Below are 23,204 nucleotides of genomic sequence, written 5' to 3' on the forward strand. Positions count from 1 at the left end.
TATAGGAATGACGAAATTTGAATTACGAGCATGTAATCTCATCGCGCATTTTAAAATTGCTGCATCGCGACAACCGCGTAAAACCGCTCGTAAAACTTTGACGAGATACCTGTTTCTTAATTGCACCGCATATGATGCGACACTATCGAAATTGAAGCTATGAAAGTCCACGAGGGAAAACTTTTCACCGCACTGCGTATATTCTTATCACATTTATTAAAGCTACGTTTTCGCGTTATGTATGCTCGGTTAAAAGGTTCTTATTTCTTCAGTTCATAATCAATATTTGGCTAAAAAAGACTTAAGTGCAGATCGATCGAGACTCTGGCACGATCTGTTTTTTAAATATAGCGAATATTATATCTAAAATATTGTATACCGTAGAGACATCTGCGCTTGCCGTACCATATATCTTTACTTATATTAGATTCTTCAGAAACAAGTCAATCTTTATTTTATTTCTATTTCTCTTATTTCTCTTGAATGGATCTACCGTTTTTTCCGATTTTTCGAACATAAGAGAATAAATAATCGTTACATAAATGCGTATTTATGCATTTTTAAGGCAATGCATTTAAGGCAATGTCCTCGAATGGACAGATCCTCGATTAATCTTAATGCTGTTCGTACATATAAAACTCGTTGATGCGCAGTGAGAATATGTGTATCATGCAATCTGATGCTTGTAGAGCAATTATTGGCATTGTATTAATCACAGGCAAACAATTCACCAGGGTTCAGCGTTTATAGCGGCATTATGCATTCTATTGCAAGGTACACAATGGCGACCAATGCCTCGCTATACGCTGACTCTATAGCTATCTACTTAATAACTGAACTTGAGTAATATCCGATTAACGGTGTAATAAATATAGGTATTTCACTATACCAGTGGTTTTTTTATTTTTATTAATACCATATGTTCTATATTTTTTTAGACTTAATCTAAAACTAACGAATAGATATTTGGTTCAAATTCTCACAGTGAGTTTAATGGGTCGACAAAGAATAAGGCGTCCATATTAAATATTTTGCATCTGTGTTAAAATTTTTAAACATATTTATATCTCTGTCAAACTAAGCTTTAAATATATTATTATTTAATTTTCTAGTTTTTATTTCTGTTTCCTTACTTCTGATAATAAAATATCATAATAAAATTAATTACCTCGGCTAAATGTGGTCTTTATGTTCGTGAGCATTATTATACTTGAAGCTATAATTTTATATACATTTATTCGCACCTCGTTACTGATTTCCGTAATTTTCCGATGGATCTAACTGGTCTCTCGGACCGTTCATTAAAGCGAAAAATGGAGACGTAGACACGTACGTAGATTAAAATGCGACGGGCTCTATGTGTTTGTTCTAACAGCTGTTCTCAGGGGTTCCGGTAATGGCACGGGTAAGACCGGTGCTCTGGCGTCGTAAAATTTTCTACCCACGAAAACAAACGAGTGAAACGTCGTTTTCCATCTATTAAACAGCGGCACAAACTTTACTAGTCGATAGAGCGTAATATACTACGAAAATAAAATAAAACATAAGACTTTATCGCGCCGCGGCCGCGCCGGCTCAAGGAATTTATATCTCCGACTTTCTATGTGTTTACCGACATGCATTTCGACATAAATATGACATTACGTTGCGAGAATTCTCGTTATTATTACGATACATAATGCTCCATTCCAAAAGATTATCTTCATATTTCCTTCTATGTGTGTGTCTTTTATGTATACGTACCACTTTATTTATGACCTATCATTATTGTGGCCTAAAAATAACGAATCGATTTGTTTTCGATTTGTTCAATCTTAGTAAAATTAATGAATATTAGTGATGAATCTTGTTAAATCTTCTGCACTTAATAATTTTAACTCTGTGTTCGCTATATAAATTTTAAATGTATTATTAATTCAGTTTCAATTGATATATGTATTCTATGTTAGATTAACTTCAAATAAATGTGCTTGATAAGAGTTACACAGATCATATCAAAAGTCAATATTATATTAAACTGATATGCCCCGTGAAATAAAATACCGATGAGGCATACATTTTTCATCGTAAAGAGAGAATCCTACTGTGGATACACATACCGTGTCAATACGCGATGATATATATCATTGAGCGCGACGAACTTTGGCATCACCATCGCCTGCCACCGAATTTCATTAGCAATAACGCAGCAATTCGCGCTGACAAGTGTCAGTACAAGCCCTCGTTAACAATACCGCCGTATTCAACAGCGGGCGTGCGCATGTAAGGTAACCAGTTAGCAGTACGTTATATGCTAATGAGATTGGAGTTTATACGAGATTTGCTTTGTTAGCTGCCACGCTCGTCCGCAACCCCGATAGTTTCACGGGACTTCTTGGGAACTGAACGCGTACATTAATAACGATCTCTCCTGGCAACCGTGGCGAGCAGAGTGACGCAAACGTAAGTTATCCACGTTCTAAAGTACCGCTTAGCACGCTTGGGGGACGGCTCCGCTGCTTTAATCTTTCTTGTTTCCCTAACGCTCGGTAAGAAGCCGCGTAAAACTTTCTTCGCCGGAGCAATTTTTTCCGTGCCCTTCATCGATTTAATTATGTTGGCTTTACTTCTCTTTTTTTTACCATCCATCATTATTTTTTCGTCATTATTGTCATCAAACATGAGACGTCGATCGCCGCGAAGAAGATTTAGATACGAGATGGATACGCGCGCGCGCGGAGGCGTAAAACATAGATAATAAGTAAAACTCCATTCCGCGAGCCTTCTGCTCACAAAAATCACGTATGCGTGCATAGGCGAAATATCCGTACTGCGGCAAACTCGAAAATTCGAAGCACGTTCCATTCGAGTTAACGATATATTTCAGGAATGTTCCTCGCAAAACCGATCTGAATTTCTGATAAAAGTCTTTGTCGCCTTAATTGTTTGATTTAGATGTGTGCATAAGAACAATCTGTTAATATGCTATGCGCATACTAATACAAAGTTGTTACATGATCAAATGTGATATCCGTAATTACAGATAGCTTTTTTAATTACGTAATTATATTATAGATATCTTTTATAATTACAAATATTAATCTAAATTCCATTTTGCTTTATTAAAGTTGTAGCTATACGCTTCAAATAAAGATTTTATATTAAGATAATTTAAGAAGTACATAAACGTGAATATATAGAAACCATAATCCCAACATTGAAATTTAGGATTACATTTCTCAGCCAAGAATGTGAGACAATTATCTTGTTCTTGCTTAAAAAGTCGCACGTGCAGAAAGTAATCGTGTGAAGTATGAAGCTCGATATTCAAGCGCGCAAATCGTTGGACCTCGAAACCATATACATATAACAAGAAGCGAGAAAGTATATCGAAGTAGGATAAGACAGTGTCGGACGAGCTCGATTCGCAGTTCACTTCACTAAACGCATGCGCATGCTTATATGGACATCGTATTTGAGAATTCGAGCTAAATACAAACAAAAAATATATTCTTTATGGAAATTCTTCTCAAAGAAAAAGATCAATCCGAAGCTGGCAATGGCATAATATTTCGCTAGCTTGATTTCCATCCTCTTCACGACGATAAGACTTTTTCCACTGGACGTACATACATGTGAAGTCGAAAAGAGAGCAACGCTGTTACGTAACATACTAAAAGATGACATTGTCATGAAAGAAATAAAAAGAGAAAGTGAAAGAGGAAGATAAAAAGAACGATAAGAGCAAAGTAGATTTCTGATCTCTTTGTTACCCGTACATAATAAATATGTAATGAATATCTTTGCCGAAGCATTAATAACAAAACAATGAAGCTAATTCTTAAATGCAAATTAATTGTAATTTATTATCGTCGTCAAAACTAAATATATCTATTAAAAATCTTCGAGTTTTTTTTGTGCAACCCCAAAGTTATCTTCAATAAAGTATTGTTGCTCGTATCTATAATAATTTAGCATTTGCAAAAACATATAAATTTTTACATTCTTAAAGTATTATTAATTGTTCACATACATAACAATCATTTTTAATCGTGTTATCTGTACCTATCTTGTGCGACTCATTCACCTTTAAATTCACCCGTACGATTTTACGAAGAGATTCCTGCGCAGAATACTGCAGGATTAGTAGATAAATTTATGGTTCTGTTTTCAAACTCCCAGGACACCGAGACAAAACGTTTGGTAATTACGATGGTATTTTTAAATGTAGCCCCTCTTTACGAGAAGGCGAATCCGCCGCGTACAACGCCGTATTCTCTCGCCACAGCGCGGCGGTTTGTAAACGTCCATTGCCTGCAACCTCTATTACTTTCCACCCTCAATAATGTCAGGCGTAACAATTTGTCGAAAGTAACGAGCAAGGATCCAAAAAGTAAACGATTAAGTCAGACTCAAAGAAATGAGGACCAGTTGCATTCCAATTTTTCAAATTTTTTATACGTATACGAAAAAAATCAATAGGATTAATTTTAAAAAATAAAGTTCTATATGCTCTCTTACATACGTTAATGAATAAAACTTTTGGGTTTCCTCAATGCCATCAAATTTCACATGGGTACATGTCGTGAGATTGAAAAATGGTGAAAGGGAATGTAGCGGAAAGTAACTCGAATGGCCATGATCGAATGACTTTCCCTGAGCCAAGTCGAACGGAAGTTAATATCGAGCAAATTTGATTAAAAAGTTCTGCGTGAACAAAGTCGGTAGTTCGGTAAAGAATTTTTTAATCTCCTGATTACACTTTTTTCTTCATTCTTAGATCCCTCTCTCTTTTCTTCGACATTATGAGCTTTGTTTAGTATCAACGGATACTTTTAAGTAGCGTAAGTTTCGCAAATTCGGTTCTGATATCGATTAGAGTGGGTTTATAATTCCTCGATAGATTTGCGCTTTATTCTTTCGTTAAGCAATAATATCATTGGAGTGGAGTCTATAATGAAAATTTAAGGCGTAAAACTTAAGCTTTAATGCTTTAAGCTTTAAGCCGTAAAAAATTGATCAGTCACAGTCGAGTATTCTTTTCACATTCATCTGTGATTGGTCAACTTTTTACGGCTTAAGACTTAAAAGGTTAAATTTTACGCCTTAATTTTTTATTGACACCATTTAAAAAATGATGCCTGAGAAGAAGTAAGTTGCGTGCAAGATTTTGCAGCGAATTAACGCATATTACGTTAATATTGTAAATCGACTTGCCTTGCGATTAACGTAACTCACTGCAAGTTGGTCAATTTAATGCATGCAACGATACTTCTTCTCGCATTATCATATTACACGTAACGCATGTGCTGCAGCCGCATGCGCTACTTTCTTATTTCTATAATATTTTGCCGCGATGAGAGAGAGAGAGAGAGAGAGAGAGAGAGAGAGAGAGAGAGAGAGAGAGAGAGAGAGAGAGAAGTTTGCTGCCATAACTCTGAGAAATATTTAACAGGCACGTCGTGTCTGATGATAAATGCTATGGCAACTATTTGCCTTAAAGCATTTGACGGAACTCCGTGGATTTTCCAGAAATGAAAAATGTCGTCTACTGCTCCCTTATGTATATCAATAGAAGTGCTCCGCTATAAATGTGTAGTTTGAAATGAAGTCGGTATTATGGAGCAAAGTGGTATACGCAGATTGTAAGTTACCGAACTTCCCGGTAAGAAATACACGCACTCTCTTTTCTCTCTCTGACATTAATTAAATGTAAACCAAGTATCATATAAAAAATCATATAAAAACGGGCAAAAAGCTATTAATTATATGTATATGCAGAATTCCACAACTTGCGTAATAATGTTACATTTCTCCAGTTATCTTGTCTTAATAATTACAAGAGTAATTAAGATAAAAAAAAATTTATTTTGCGCGCGTAAAGATTTTTAAAAATCTATTTCAATTTAATGATTTTTATCCGTGTTTGATAAATACGGTGAACTTTTGATCGACATTGGCTTTTAACTTTTTCTTCAGGATTCATTGTACTATACGATAAGCGTTAAAATTAGTCGGGCAGCTTTGAAAAGGTTCATCGCCTCAGAACTCACGAAAAATAACCGCGCGGCGGAAAAACCGAATTTTTGCCTCGTCGGTTATAAATATACCCGAGGCATGCTTCGAGGAGCTTTTATGCGCGGCTGTAGCTCGAGAAAATAATGCTTGCGACGTGTTCGAGAAAATTGGCGCCGGGCACAGAAAAGCGGGCGCGAGGCGAGAAATTCAAAAGGCCCTTTCTTTGCAGGGAAGAAAAAAATGCAGAACGAGTCGCACCGTCGAGGGACGCATAAAAGATGCTAATGCGCCGCCAAAGTTTTCGCTCGTCGTCGTTTTTCCACCACCCTGTGAGGGAGCTTAGACTTTTCTAAGAGTTTCTAAGCGAGCGGCGGTGGAGCGTGCCGGGTTTTTTTTGGCAGTAGAATAAAACGAGCTCCCACGAGCGAATTCCCTTTGCGTTAGACCCAACTGTCTAACTGTCTGTCTACACGCGTACTTTATTCACTTTCCTTCACCGTTGCAACCGAACTTGTAACTGAAATACGCGAAATATGCATTTGGATGTTGAGGATTATCTCCACGATTTATCCTCATTACTGAATCGAAGTAAAAGAAATTAATTTTTTAACATTTTCATTCCACCATTAAATAAATTAACAATATAAATGGAATTTCTCTTAATATCATTTGATCGAGAATCAAATATTCCTTTGTGCTTCATAACTGCTCGCGCATTTTCGTTCACGCAATTAACGAATACAATTTCTTTTTTATTAATAAACAATAATATTGGATGACAATTAATTAATCTCATAAATAAAACTATTAATCATTTCGCGTTATTAGCGTTCATTACTTTTCCAATGTGTACTTTAATTAACTAGTTGTAAATTTTTATTTTTTTATTTGTCTTTGCTTACAGGAATTGCAATTATTTTTGTACCGTGGAAATACGGCTCTCTTAGAAACGTATCCCATTTGAAATATTCGAAGTCGATAGAAAAATCTTCGCGAGTATTTCTGATCATAAAACAGTTATTACATAAGGTTTGGATGACGGATAAGCGAATGTATACTCGAGGCAACACCCACGTACCATATCATCCGTCCCACTGGTATATATCGAATATCTCACAGTCAGTAAACACGCGAGATTGCGGAGAGACACATTCGTGTCGCTCGCAAAGACGTCTCAATTCTGCCACGGTGAAGAAAACGCGAAGAGAATAGAAGTAAGATGTATTGAAATTCATATTCTCCATCAGCAAATATTTTAGTATCTCCCTGAATTTCACGTTTCGCTTTCCAGGTGACTGCCCTTTTTCAAGAGAGAAAGAAAGAGAAGAATAAATGTACTGATCTTAATAAATGAAATTTCGATTTAATAACTGAACCGACTCTCTTCATGCTCTTGCAGAGCAGTTTAAAAGAACTACGTTTTAAATTTTAACGTATATAGTACATTACATATGTATATTAAAATGTATAATATGTAACAGAGACTTTATATACAAAATAAAATATATTTTTTAATAATTATTACATCGCAAGGTCATAGGTGAAGAAAATGTAAGCAGAATGAAGTTATACAATAATTAGAAATTCTTACTATTTAACTAGCGCGACGTATATTAAATTAAACAAAAAATTTCATTCTTTAATATATAAAATTTATTACCGCGATACTCTTGTTGGCGTTTTCGTGTCTCAACGACCAGATAAAGATCACGTTTTATGTATACATTACATTTATTTCTACTGCCGTTATAAACCCTAGTGAGCTGTTCACACTCAAGAGAATTCAAATTACAAAGTCGAGTTATGACCGACTGGCCTACATAGTAATATAAAGTTTGTTTATATATGTACATATGCTATCCTTATGTGGATGAGTGTTTTATTAGCTCTTTGGAATAATAGTATCTAGTATCTGCCATCTTTTTGGACTTTCTGTTTACATTAAGGTGTATAAAATACAGTTACGATTCTTGTAATGTGTCGACCAATAAAATATAGCAATTTATATTGATAGAAACTCAGTTATTGGCAATAAATTCTGTAAATAGTTCCCAATAAAATCAATAATTTTTAACTGTAAATGTTATTAATAACATATTTATAATGAATTATATATTATTTGTGATTTAAATTTATTTTATGTATAAAAATGTAATTTTCTCTTGTATAATCTTGCATAATTTTTTAAAAATACACTAAATAAAAACTATATGAATACTTTCGTGAGTTACTACGAGAATATTTTTGCCACTTTATTTGTAAATATAAATTTATTTATGTTTGTCAGAAGAAGTTGCCAAGAAATTTAATATTGCTAACTAAAAAGTTGTAGGAAAATATATTTCTTGATCAGAAGAAGATATACATAAAAACAGGAAGATCGACAAAAACATTTTTATATAAAAATAAGTTATTTATGTTACGGTTAAGTTTTTACGATATAAGTTATTTTATTTTAAATAAAAATAATATTCTGTTAAAACAATATATAACTCAAAATAATAGCTTTGAATAATAATAATGCAAGTATTTTGTAGAGCATGCAATCCTATCAGTGTCATTAGATTAAGTTAAATAATATGTATATATTTTTCGGATTACCGACAGCACGTGTAACGCGCGAACGAAACATATACTAATCAAGTATCTAATCGAACCGTGTATTAGATAAGGTCGTCAGGGAAAAATAACGCTGACTAATGAAGAGACATTAAATCGACCTGCATGCATGCAAAAAAATATTCCCCTCTTGCCTCTGACACGTCGGAAATAGCTGGTGCGACCGAAATGTTCGCTGGCTCGTAAAACGTGCGAACGCGTCGAACCGTTCCAATGACGAATATTTACCGCCCTTCGCTTTTCGGTGTCGAGCGTTTATCAAAATTCGACATCTTTCCTGGATTAATGACGCGCCCAATATACCACCTATACCGCGGGTCGCTAATTAATAATAATCAGTAACGTTTGCAAACGAGCGCGTGGTCGATGGTTGTGTGGAAGGTCTATCAGAGATATAGTTTCCGAGGGAAAATTTATCGGGGTACAAAATGAAACCAGAAACAGATGCAAACCGACAAATGAGTGTAATCTACAAAATGAGTCGTATGGGAATAAGAGATAAATGCTTTTTAGCAGGAGGTAGTATATGTAGAGACAAAAGCATTAGTTTTTTAAAGCAAAAACATAAGATAAGAGCGTTTCTGAAACACATGCTAGTCGTGAATAATCTTTCGCATTTACCACGAAGAATTTGTTCTAAAATGGTTGCTTGTAAATGTCGTTGTAGTAAAAAAAAAAGATGTTGACTCTAACTATACAAATGTGTCTTTTCTTACATTCTTCCACAGAATATTTGTCAATTTCTTACTTAATAGAAGCAAATAATAGAAACTTGAAGGAAATGCTTTATATCTTTACTTATTTCTTAAAGCATATACTTCGATAAGTGTGAACTGATTTATTCATATGTTCCATTTTAACCATGTAATCAATACTCTTCGGTCTCTCTTTCATTGAATTCTTTATTGCAATAGTACACCGTTCTGAGCACAATCATATTTTTACTTCATTTGTAATAAAGCAGCAAAATAACTTTTTAATTAGTTACTTAATTATATATAATCCTTTTCTTTCTAATTTTCTTTAATATCGCGGAGTTACATATCATTTCTCGATTGTATTTAATAAGGGCATATAAAAAACATTTATTACTATAATTAACGATAAAAATCCATGTAATTCGTATCATTTACACTACAACAATATCAGTAGGTTTAAAAAATTGGTAATGAAATGATTTATGTAGGCTATCCTATATAAAAGACAACTGGAACTAATTACAAGAATGTAATATTAAATATCTATTAATTAACATCGATATAATTTATTATATAATATTGGAATATTGTATGCTCAGAGGCAAATTAAACACGAGTAACATTGATTACTATTAGCCGATATAGTTTATTTAGAAGATAATTTTTAAAGAATAAATTAATGCATATAGAATTAATGTATGTATTGCGAATTTCATTGATAATTTAATATAATGAATTAAACAGATAAATATTTTAATTTTTACGTGTACCAAATGTGTGTTAAATTATGTGTTGTATCGCGAAATTGATTTAATGACGTGACAAGAGATTGGTATCAAGCCTCTATTCTGGCTAGATATTCGATTAATTTTCAACCGACAACATTTTCACGTTTTTCCTTAACGGAATCATGAAGGTAATACTTTTTTCGCGCGCGAGAATAACCGCGCCATTGCGAGTGCACGACGTCTAAGCGTTTTAACTAAACATTCGGAAGATGATCTCTTGGCAACCGATTTCGTCAACGACTTTCGTGCTTATCTCCATTATCCAAGAGCTTGTCGAGGTAAGTTGCCAATGGATATAAGGTCGAGCTCTTCGTCCTACAGTCGGGTACGCGGGGGCTCGCTCGATTTGCTCGCTAACCAAGATTCTCGCTCAAATCCTCCTTGCCTCGCGACAAGGTGGTAATCGTAGAGATCCTCTCAAATCGCGCTCAAAAATCGTTTGTACATGGAGAGAATGTTCAGCCGCAAGGGCTCGTCACGGTGATGAAATTGTGAAAAACACGCTCTCGCACATACTAAACAAGACTGAAGCAATATTCGTGCAAATTGGGGGTAATATTATTGTTAACTTGTCTTCATATTCAGTGACTCGTAACTAATTCGTGATTGATTTGTTATTATTTCACGTGCGTAATCAGAAAAATTGTATCCCAATAACGATATATGTATATATATATAAATCTTTTTATAAAAGTAACATTATTTTATAATATATTATGTCAAATATGAGATAAATGTTGCTTGTGTAATACATTTCTCTCTCTATTCCACTTGTATATTATAACTACATTATATAATTATATAATTAATTCACATATTATCTATGTTACATGCGAAAACTTAAATTTGTCAGAATATTTGAAATTCATAAAATACATGGCATGTTGAATAAATTTTAATATATTAGTTATTATTTATAATTATAACTGATACATTATGTACGTATTTTTGAAAGCGTATTTATATAAATTTATAACTGTTTAAAATATTTAAGAAAAATGAATTAATTTGAAGTGCTATGTTACAAAAATCCGTGAATCAGAGAGTACATGCCCCAACATCCAACGTTCAAGCGGAGTTGAAGCACGGATAATGTTGCTGCCCCTTTAATAGAAATTTCAATTTTGCACGTTTCAGTTGTTCCAGTAGAAAACGCTTACTCTAAAACGTTCGTTTTTCGCTTCGTTTGAGCGCGAGGTATTTTATCATTGCGCGTTAAACGCGAATTGCGTTTTCGTTTAATCGTCGGTGATGTTTATCCGCAATTGCGCGACCAATAACAGAACGACAAACGGTGAGCCGAACGGCGGTATTTTTCTGTCGAGATGATGCGGATCTTATGCGACGGCGACAGTGATAAAAGAGAAAAACGTGTACTTATCTTCGACGATACGGACTTTCATCAGAGGCTCGTATTCCTTCCCGAGAATCTATAAGAATATCCAAAGCATATCTCGCAATATTGTACGTTTGATTTATGATTATTTGTCGTGAACCGTTGAAAGAATACTTTTTCCTCGGACAGAAATTTAATGTGGTCGCGTGAAATCCTCTGAATCGTTATTAATTGTTAACGATATTTTCGCGGAACCCGCTATGCGCGTTCTTTCGCTACCATGGTTAACCAAATACGCCGCATGTTGTTTTAACGACCAAGTGCGCGAATTCGAACGCCGGAATAATTTATATTTCGATCGTGCACGTGCAAGTGAACTAAACCATGAATTTTGTAGCTCAAACCGAGTTTAAATTTGTCCTGCGCGAATAAGTTCTCTTTAAAATAACTTTTGACATTAGATATTCGAATATCGGATTGAGTCCCCAGGCTCGCATGATTGATTAGCGCCGCGGAATATATGCATTTGACTAACAATAAGCGCGGATCTTTTGTTAGGCAAAGAATATCTTCATTTCTATTGTATTATATATTAAACTATATTTTAATAAACTCTTAATTACGAAATACGAAAACAGGTGTGTGAATATAAACGGCCCGGAAATCATGAGCATTGCTAATCCGGATATATCCGCGCCATCGAATTCCGATTCTCAAGTAGACACTTGTGAGAAGATGTATAAGATTTATTTGTCCTTTTTCCGCATCTCCTTAAATAATCGAGGATTACTTGAATTTATTTACGAATTTAACGACGATATAGAATTCGCATGTCACGTGAAATGTATTTTGCTTATGTATTTGTGATATCCTGCAAGCCCGGTGGAGCGTTCGGATTGCTCTACGTATCGGTTGCTTCCGAATTGAACGTTCCTGATTTAATCTCAATCTCCGCGAAACAGTCGTCGATTGATCGAACGAAGCTTTATAGCGTCATTTATAGCGTTCAAAGAAACGTTCAAGATAAAATACCCTCATTTTTACATAAAGCGCAAGAAGACAAAAGACTCGTTCGGAGTAAAGGCAGCCGCCTTTAATCGCTTCGCTGAGCAAAGTGCTGCACTTGTTGCGCTCATCGTTTATCGTTAGCATTTTTCTGTACTTTAAATTCTTAAGATCATAGATATTACATTTTTACGCGCGCTATCTTATATTTAATCCGTTTAAAAAAACGAGGTAAGATATAAAGAGTTTGCACATCGCTGCGCCAATTTATAAAACGGAAAGATATCGCAAATATTCTTTCTCATTGAATGGCCGTACTAATTTACGCAATTGCAATATAGTCCCCCCCCCCGTTTATATATAAACTCAAGCATTGAATCTTCAAATAATTATAAGATTATAATTTCATTATTGGAGAGAGACTTCAAAATGTATTCGAAAACGAATTTGTTCCAATCTGCGTGAAATGTTTCGTCCGCACCGTTGTATGTTATCCGTTATATCTTTTGACAGTTTACAATAGTAAGATCAACTGGGTGGAGCCACACAAACTGCATCAGTTTGTCGGACCAGTCAAACGTCAATACTATGTATAATATATATATATATATGTGTGTGTGTGTTTCTGATCCATATGTCGACGCGAAAATCCGTCGTGCGTTAGGTTGGAGCGATTGCAGAACGCTCGGACGGAAGTAGAGACGATGCATCGTCACGCATCGATCGAGTGAAAACAATAACAAAAGAATAAAAAAAATTCGGAAACGACGGATACACTCGATCCAAGTTTTAACGCGACGCCAGAAGCGAGGGCGAGAGAAAAACAGAGAAAGAGAGAGAGAGAGAGAGAGAGAGAGAGAGAGAGAGAGAAAGAGAGAGAAAGAGAGAGAGAGAGAGAGAGAGAGAGAAGAGGAGCTGAAGGGAAAGAGAAAAAAGACAAAGATATATGCCTGTAGGAATTTGCATTTCGGAGCCAGTCGATTGCCTCCTCCTCGCCAAAAGTTTTCCGGATATTTCGGGATTTGATTTAAACGCACGGTGCATGGGTTTCGTTAAAAGCTCGAAATACAATACGCGCGTCGGAGATAGATTAGTTCAGTAAATGTCAACGCCGGATCTGCAAAAATTTGGAACGGATAGATGTGTCACGGATGTGAGCGCGAGTTGAGAAAAATAATATTTATCTTTGAGAGGCAAAATTTCGCTTCCTGACGACTACGAGAGCAGAATAATCGAATGCGATCAACGAGTTTTGTTGAATATTTCTTTTCTCTCTCCCTCTCTCTCTCTCCTCTCCTCTCTTCCCGTAGGAGAAATATCTCCTCTTTCATAATCATATTGTAGAGAGAATCAAGAGTTTTGCATATTTCTGTTGAAACGTACAATTTGTCTATGCTTTATACAAAAAATGCTTTTATATCTGTTTTTTTAGTCCTTAATTATTTAAATAAATTTAACCAAATTTTTTTTCTTTTTTTATATAATAAGAAGAAATAAAAAAAGTTAACTTAAAAATAGCTACTAATAAAAAATTGTTGCCTCCTACACATATTAAATTAAACTAAAATGATAATAAATTTTCAAATTGGACGATGTAATAAAGGTAATATTTTATATATTATGTGCATAATTGGCTTCATATATTATTTTCAAATATTCGTTATTCTTAGGATATTAAAAAAAATCTTGCCCTTTGTGCTAAACCAATAAGAGATATCTGTTATATGCTTACAGGATTACATCGCAAATATCGAATAAATTGAAAGAAATCATAAATATAACTGTTGATAATTGAATCGATTAATCCTATTATCCGCAATTGCAGCTCATTATCGAGTTTACTAGGTCCATAGATATATATATACGCCTGGTTACGCATCCATAATTTTGCATAATTGACTGGACAACGTATAGATATTTGGTGATAAGATTTGAAAATATGTATTATTTTTAACAGTAAATCAACTTAATCTGTCAATAAATTACTATTCGCACATTCGGAAAAAAATCATTCTTTTCTCTTTCATTGAGCACCCATTTTTCATAAATAAGCGTCTTTTCTTTAAACCTCGCTCAAATAAAAATAAAGAATCCTGGTAAACAAGAATAAGTTTTGCGCAAAGTAGCAAAAAAGAAATAAATTAACAAAGTACTCACATCAAAGTTGTCTCGTTGTCGTCCGATGTTTTTTTGGCCTCTTCAGATTTCTCTGTAGGTAGTTCCTCACTCAACACTCGCGGAAACACAGTCGCTGAAACACGGAAATGAGTTAATTACGATCGTGTTTGGCACTAATTACTAGCATACGACGATTGCGTGAGATATTTTGTACGGCACTCTCGTTAATCATTCACCGTTCAACGATGCGAGTTTTATAATGAGATAAAGAAATAACACAAAGAAAAATACAACGTCGCGCGAAACATACGATTCGTTGAACACCCGCGACGTCTCGCAAATTAATGCAACGAACGAATCTCAAACAGTGGAAGAAATTCGAAAATCGTACGGTCAATTAACAATTTCACACCGCCATCCGCAGAGCGGCGATGTTATACCTGTTGCTCCGACTACTTTCGTGCTATTTTCCGCACTCTGAATAACATAATCGCGTTTCGAGATGTATCCTAAGTGAATTCCAGCATCGTTAAGCGAGCAATTTACGCCGGTAAATAATAATTTATTGCCACACCCGCCGCTTATCATTTCGATATTTCAAACGTATAAATCGTATGAGACACTTAGATACTTCGAAAAACAATCTCCTCGACACACTTGTGAATCGCTAATCACGAGAGATTATTAGTTGTACGGATCGATAATTTCTAATCATGTAACCGTGTTTCGAGGGATAAGGCGACGTAATACGGGGAGCGATTCGCGCTGCTGCCTACCGTCTCGAGCTTCATCGCGCGAGTGATAGCGCGGTGCGCGGTGACCTCGTGTATAACACAACCGCTGTAGGTCGCAAAAAAAACAAGCGCTGCGAGCCTCACGAAATATTTAACGTATTACAAAGCAAAATATGAAAATGATATTGTTTTGTTTTAGATTAGTTTCAATAATTGGATTATTATCGCACATTCTGCGCTTCGTTTTGTGGACTCGTCACAAGCGTATATGTATATATAATTATAAAATTACGTACTCTCATCAAATTAAAATTCAAATAATAATATCTCTATTGGTCTGTTCTGGCGGAATTTTCAATTCAATCGAGCGGAATGTATCGTTATTTTAGGCAACGCCGTATATATACATATATATATAAAGCGATATATGTATATATTGAATATATAATGTACTTTCTCGCGCTTTCCTCGTAAAGATCGGAGACAGAAGGATGCCGTTCACATTTCTCTATGAAGGCTTTGGCCGCCCGTTTCTTTCATCGAAATTTTCTCTTTCAGAATTACCGCACGCTTCAATCGTTTTATAGAAGGACCGATTTCTCGCTTTTCCGCTAACATTCGTGAACGGCATTCCCAAGTAATTTGCTGCGAAGCTGTTCATCGAAGACGGTTTCTATTAGGTACTCGATTCTGATTCTCGAAGCTACGGACGCATCAAAATTACCGTCTTTATCGATTTTATTTCGCGAACACGTATTACGTGTTTTACCTATAAGTATTCCATGCTTTTTTTAACTGCGTCAAAGCCTATTGTTATTTCTGACAAATCAAAATAAAAATAACGTTTGCGATACAATTAAATATTATAACACAAATAAAATATCGGTAGTTTTAATATTTTAAAATCCATTGCGCTGTTTGTTTCGCTTAATTATGATTAACTAAATAATATATAAAATATGCAAGTCACACAAATTTAATTCAATATACTTTACATTTCTTATTCCTAAGACTTGAAAATATGTTAGATGTTAAGGGATAAAGAAAAGTTTTGTAAGAAGGGGGACAATTGATGGATTTTCAAATATTTTGCGTTACGCACACAGAATGTCGCTGAAAGTTCTACGCTATACTAGCGAAATCCTATCACTATTCTTGCAGCTAGTTGGAGTTGTCATTTCTTTGGCAGAAAGTTTCTCGAAAGGTTTGTGAACTTTTCGCATGTCTTCCATTTATCAAACCAGCTCGCGTTATCTGGGTACGGTCTTCTGAAGTTAACTCACGCGAGACGTTAGAAGCTTGCTGATAACTGTGACAAGCGTGCATATAAAATACCCGCGTGCGTATATCACACAAACGAAACCTTTGTAGAACGCCGAGCAATTTTCAATAAAATACTTTCGCCATACCGTATATTCCTGCGTATTTTTCCTCCGTCTCTATATCGCTTTCTTCCTATTTCACATCAAATACAGATACGTTCGATACAGATACCTATATGTATTTAGCTTAAGCAAACAACACTTAACTTTGTCTATATTCAAACGTTAAACAGCTTGATGCGTCCCGCACTTTTCATTTATATCGTACTAATAGATAATTATGTCAATTCAGTATAATATATAAAAATAGTACTTAATTTTTTTAATTGCACAACAATTTAGATTTTCATATTATAATCCGTATAGAGATAATCTAGATAAAACTGAAATATATTCAGAAAATTAATTTACATTAAAATAATCGAAGGTAGGCATTAATGTAATTTTCAATACTTCTTATTATTAATAATAAAACTATTTTTCTTACTATTACTATTGCTATTATTTATTTTTCTGCATTCCCTTTATCTTTGGTCACTCGTATGACGTTCGAAGCGAGATTCGCAGGGCGAGCTTGACCCGCTGTTGATGACAGCGTGTTCACGCATTCAAGCGACATCACGGCAAAATAAAGCAGTTGGGAAAAAGCCTCGTTTCCGCGAGGATGCGAAGAGTGAAACAGCGGGGAAGATGGAAAACGCGCGCGTGAAGGACCAGAAATTGCGTTCGTCGTAGTATTTTGCATATATCAGGTTTTACCAGTGGAGGGCCACCGTGGCCTGGCGTTTGCGTTTACACAAGAATTGTCCATCTGTATGTACGTCCACCGCCAAGAGAGCAAATCCAAGAGCAAAAAGGGGAACCGACAGAAACATTCCGGCGCGATTCGCGGTTTAATTCTCTTTTCCTATATATCGCCGTATTTCTTCATTCGCCGGCGGTTTTTCCGTTGGCCATAAACGAATTTCGTTTGCTGTCTTGCATCCAGAAACCACAAAATCGTTGAATTGTGTAGAATGAAAAATGATATTAGAGAATGCAGTTGAATGCAATAAATTGCAGCTAAATTGGGCTATAATACGCTCTTGAAATGCACTTAGTGATATGATTATCGGGCTGCTGTCGTATTATAGAATTTAATGTCTTGAAAACAAAGCAAACTAATAATTCTACGGTAGAAAAGGATGCAAAAAGAAATATAAATTATTCTCTTTGTAAACTTGAAAAAATATTCAATATAACAGAAAATGGTTGGGATTTGTCTAACGGTTAAGAAAATAAATCGCGTGTAATTTGCTTTTAGTTTCTACTTTTGGTGCCCTAATTTATTTTTACATATTATTTTATATTATTTATTATATACGTATAAAATCTCTCTCAACATGGAGAAAACACATCTATTTGCTAAATTGCTACAAATTTCAATATAATAATGCATGCTTTTTAATGTCATCTGATTGCATCACAGCCATTATTTTCAACAATAATTCCAACTCATTTCACGAAGAGAGAAATGGAGCTTGCACAATAACATTTATAATTTTTTATTTGTGATACAATATATATTATGCCGTTTTCTCCAGAATGTGGGATGCAGTGAAAACTTGCGTCCGAAAGAATTGCATGTCGACGGCGCGCGGCGGGAAGGTAATTTAATAAACTAGACGAACGATATATATATATATATATATATATATATATATATATATATATGACGACGATTGCGTGAAGGGCAAAGCATCTCGTTTGATCCGGTTCAGTCTAAACGTCCGGTGAAACGGAGAAATAGTTCGTTCCGCAAAAGTGGAACACGGAGTGTCGCAATAAGTGATGAATTGCGAGAACCCTCTGAGAAGATTTCTCGATGATAATAGAGTCAGTGGCACGGAGAGAAATAGCTGCAGCAATCAAATAACGTGAATATCGAGCACGTCGATATCTGTCGACCGAAGATGCATTACAAATTGATGTGATGAAGTATAATAGTGGGTTCTTAAGAAATTCTTGTAATTAAAAATTACCGTTACCGATAAAGTTATATACATAACACGAATATACATATATAAAATAATAAAAATTTATTTATTTAACTGACATAATAACTAAATAGAAAAATTTTTAATATTTTTTATGAAACTGTAAGATCAACAGATTTTTGATACACTCGGTGCGTAGTAATAGCCTGTTTTTGAACTTCGATTTATCTTATACAAGTCAGATCCAATACTCTATTTAGTTTGCAATTTGTAAGCTGTACGTGTCTTTATACTTGACGTTGAAAAATGGAATGCGAACCAGGGAATGTGGAAACAAAACGTTAGCGATTGAAATCCTTGTTGAATATCCAATTCTTACGTCTCGATAGCAATGCTAGCAGTTCTTTTGTGTAGAAATTTACTTTGCTCGAAGGTATTTTTCCTAAAATGACAACTGAACTTGTATCTACAAAGAAGAAGTTGCCTTGAACTGAATAGCTCAAATGAAAGCTTTGCAGTTATTGATCATCGAAATAGTCACACACACATGTGATACTTCTCATATTTTTCTATTTAAAGAATAAGACTAATATATAAAATATAATCAGTGTCAAAAACTGCTGACAAGATAGAAAAAAGTATAAAATATCGGAGAGAAAAATCAATTTTTTTTTCGTCCTTAATCGGCCCTAATGTCACTTGTTCTTTTAGTCGCCTCTTACGACAGGCAGAACATACGATGGGACTATTCTACCCCGGTTCCATACGGGAATATTAATCGGCTTTTCGGGACTTTATTATTAATTAAAGATTTCAAAAATTAATAGACGGAGATAATCAATCGTAGGCTCATTAAAAGCGGTAGAATTTTAACTTTCAAATGCGATTAAGATTATTTCGCTGGGATTTTTCTGCGCGAAGATTTTAACGATTAAGATTAGTGACCTGCAATCTCGATGAAAATCTTTTTAAAAATAAAGATCACGAGATAAAATCAATTTTTTTCGCCATTAATCGACGATATCTCGTAAATTAATTGACGAAGATAATTAGTGCATTCGTTAGAAACGGTAGAGTCTTAGCTTTCGAACGAAATCAAAATCTACGATTTATCTGACAATGAGCGAAGATATTAACGATTATATCGATCTTTGTATATCTTGATGAAATACCAAAGGCATGGCCAGCGTGCACGTGTACTTGGAGGCAACGTATCATATTTCAAAGCGCATGTACTACACGTGTTTTCACACCATTTTGCTTCCTCATAGAGAAAGCTTTGTTTTTGTAAAAAAAAATTTTTTTTTAGTTGCTTTTGCCAATGTGTTCAGAATGTTCTAAAACGTCGAAAAATCGCTATTTTAAAAAATGTCGGTATGTGTGTATGTATGTGTGTATGTGTGTATGGGTGTGTGTGTATATGTGTGTATGTATGTGCCAAATTTACCGAAATTTCTATAACTCCAGAACTGATTAACCAAATCTTAACGAATTGTATATGAAATAGAGGTAAAATTTTCCGGGAAGTACTATAGAGTGTATAGTTTTTTGTTATCTATTTTCTGGAAACCAATTTTTTTAATTTTTTTACTCAATGTGTTCCTTTTTTGATCACTTGTCAACCGAGGCGTGAACTTGCAAGCAAAAACTTGCGGCACGGGGTTCTTTCATGTTTGTGCGCGTGTCTAATTTTCAAAACGCTATAATTTCACGAAAATAGACACATAGGACAAAGACCAATCTTCTTCATTTCGCGGTCCGCAGATGTCTACATTAAATACATGCTCTTATCATGGCGTGGCATATATGTGGGTATTTGCCTATAGTGAGTTAAAGACTTTAAAGATTTTATTTAACATGTCGGTGCATGGCGCTCAATTTCGAATTGCATTATTTATCAAACAAAAATTAACGTTGGTTTATTATTATGCGTATTAAAAATCAATTTTGCAGTATATATAGTAAAGTTGTTGTAAAACAATGTTTAAATAAAATTTCATTTTATTAATTAATTAAATTTTGAAGAATATCTACACGTTCCCTTTTTTGGATAGTATTAACTTGAGTAATCAGAAGGTATATTTCAAAAACTTAGAATAAAAATTTACAAAAATATTAATACTTTATCACAAATTGCACATGCAAATTGTATGAACGTTCTAAAATTATCTGTAGTAAAATTTATTAGAATACGTGCAACCGTCATAATTAAATGAAGAATAAAGAGTTTTTTCAACAATTTCGGACAGTATAGACTTTGTTATCAAAGCCGCAGTGGTAGCAGTCGTTACTGAAGACGGTCTTATGCATCCCCTTAACTTCTCCGAGATGATTAATGGCTGAATAAACTGTGATAGCAGTTTGTTCAAAGTGTCCAACAATCGATGGTCTGCGCCAGGTTGAATCATTTCGTCGTGCGATCGAACGAGCGATTGGAATATAAATGCGACTTATACGCAACAAAAACGCTAATTTGATCACTTGCAAATGGTTTCTCCCGGATGTTCTGTAGTAAGGCGATTAGGACTCGTTGACCGAAAACGAGAAGTATAATTCGCTTAAAACGATAGTTTTTGTGTCCTTTCCGTATTTTTAACATCCCCGTATTGATCCCTCTCTCTTTCTTTCTCTCTCATTTTCCTAGTATTTAACAATACAAGTGACTCGCTGACCAACAAGTAGAACGACTTGGTATATACTCGGTGTATAACTGCAATTACAGAATATCTAGAGTTAAGTACTTCCTGTGGCATCAAATGAAAGACATCCTCCCGAATGACGCGGACAACAAATTCACCGCGTTGAAGAGCGCGCTGTTTGATGACGCGTTTTTCATTGTGCTCATTTTTTTGCTGCAACGTTTTCCAAGTGTATCCTTTTTCTTCCACATTTTATCATTTCGTTCGGAACGTTGTGTTAGAAGTGAACAACTGAATATTCGAGTGCGTGTTCATGCGTTATTTCTTCTAAAAAAATAATTGATGCGAAATATACCTACTTGCGATCGAAGCTCGCGAAGACCGAGCACGCGGAAGAACTATTTCTATATACGAGCGCACGTCCAATCTACCACGAAGTTATAAAAGTTACAGTATTATCGGCGTGGAAGAGAGTTAAAAGCGCAAGAAGAACAAAGCGCCCCACAATGGCGCCGCTCGATATCGGGCCACGTAAACTCGTTGATTCGCGATCGCCGAACAGCTCCCAAGCAGGACTTTTTCATCCGGTCTCGAAGTAAAAACTTTCTTTTCGGGGAAAGTTTCAAGCAATATCCAAACAACCGATTTTCCGCCGTGTTGTTGTTTGCCTTGCCATCTTAGAGAGTTACTTGACGTTTCTCAAATTTTCTTCGCGCTCGCCTGACTCGCGCGATCGATCTCTCTCTATATTCTGTATAAGACGCAGCGTCTAAAAGGACAGCGTCTGAACCGGCATTGACGCCAACGCGTTATAAGTAAGATTAATGCGCGACGAACTCAAGATAACAGTCGTTAATTGTAAGGCGGACTTTTCATCGAAGAGCTTTTATTTTAATTTTACATTCCATTCTTGTGGAATGCGAATATCACAATAGGGTCATCCTAAATATCACAATTGCGGTATCACCCGAATGTCCGAGACTCGATCGACCATGTATTCCTCTGAATGTTGCCCGATATCCAGGAGGAACTGTTCGCGACACAGCTTTCCCTGCATCGTGCAGCCATCAGCATGATAGCTGGACACCTTGATTTCAAAACGCATTCAATATACACCACCCTTGCACCACGCATGCTCCTGCATGTATAAAATTCTTCTATCATGCCAAGATAGAATCTCGGTCGAGGGGTTATAAAATAGTTAATCGTTGGTTAAAATAGCCACACGTACGAAACAAACTGCTGTACAATTGGCACACTAAATTATAAATAATATAGCGCGCGCAATTGAAAATTTCAACATTTATCCCTTACAATTCCGTTCTCATAATTAGAAAGTGGAATATCTAATTATTAGTGTTTTCTAATAAATTTCTTTTCTAATAAAAAGCAATTTTTTAATACGAGATATATAGATATGTAAGCATGGCAAAAAAAATAAAATATGAAATACTTTTATACAATAAAACTGCATGCTCTAATTTTCAAGATAAAGTATAACACGCATATGTATACGTATATTAGAAATACTCGTAAATAAAAATTCTTTAGCAGAACGAGAATGTCTGTCCAAAAAATTTGTCATGACTATAGTTCTCGCAGCATTAAATGGTTCAGTTAATATGCGGAAAAAAAAACTGTACAATGTAAGTTCGCAACGCGCGCGCAAAAGCCGACGCTTTTCTTATCTTACATGACGGGCATAAACGAAATTACCCTCTGCAATTTCATCCGTGCGAACGAGGCGGGTAAGTGCACCTACCGTAAATTTAACAGCAACCTTTAAAATTACCGGCATATTCTAAATAAGGAAAATTACAGCTTCTGTCGCATTCACTCCCTATTCGGATGAATTAACTTTGATAATGTTTTAGCTAGCTATCGCAACGCATCTGCGATGCTTTTTTGCAATTTATTTATTACGGATAAATTTAATTATTTTTAACACAAATATATAATTTTATTTGTCATA

The 23,204-nt window shown here is 35.0% G+C and overlaps 1 protein-coding gene and 1 long non-coding RNA gene across 9 annotated transcripts in view; one reads left to right on the forward strand and one right to left on the reverse strand.

Annotated features, from left to right (window-relative positions):
• LOC143902247 (uncharacterized) overlaps nt 1–23,204 on the reverse strand; it is a 214,784-nt gene that overhangs the window by 115,607 nt on the left and 75,973 nt on the right. For all 3 annotated transcript variants that reach the window (XR_013258312.1, XR_013258311.1, XR_013258313.1), the window contains one exon: nt 14,601–14,694. This is a non-coding gene — a long non-coding RNA (uncharacterized LOC143902247). The remainder of the gene's footprint in view (nt 1–14,600; nt 14,695–23,204) is intronic.
• Nucleotides 1–23,204, forward strand: part of Dop2r (dopamine D2-like receptor) — a 211,393-nt gene that overhangs the window by 56,921 nt on the left and 131,268 nt on the right. The gene's annotated exons all lie outside the window — the stretch shown is intronic.

The sequence above is a fragment of the Temnothorax americanus genome, unplaced genomic scaffold, assembly GCF_048541705.1.
Source record: "Temnothorax americanus isolate GAGA-0224 unplaced genomic scaffold, ASM4854170v1 Scaffold39, whole genome shotgun sequence".
Classification (NCBI taxonomy): Eukaryota; Metazoa; Arthropoda; class Insecta; order Hymenoptera; family Formicidae; genus Temnothorax; species Temnothorax americanus.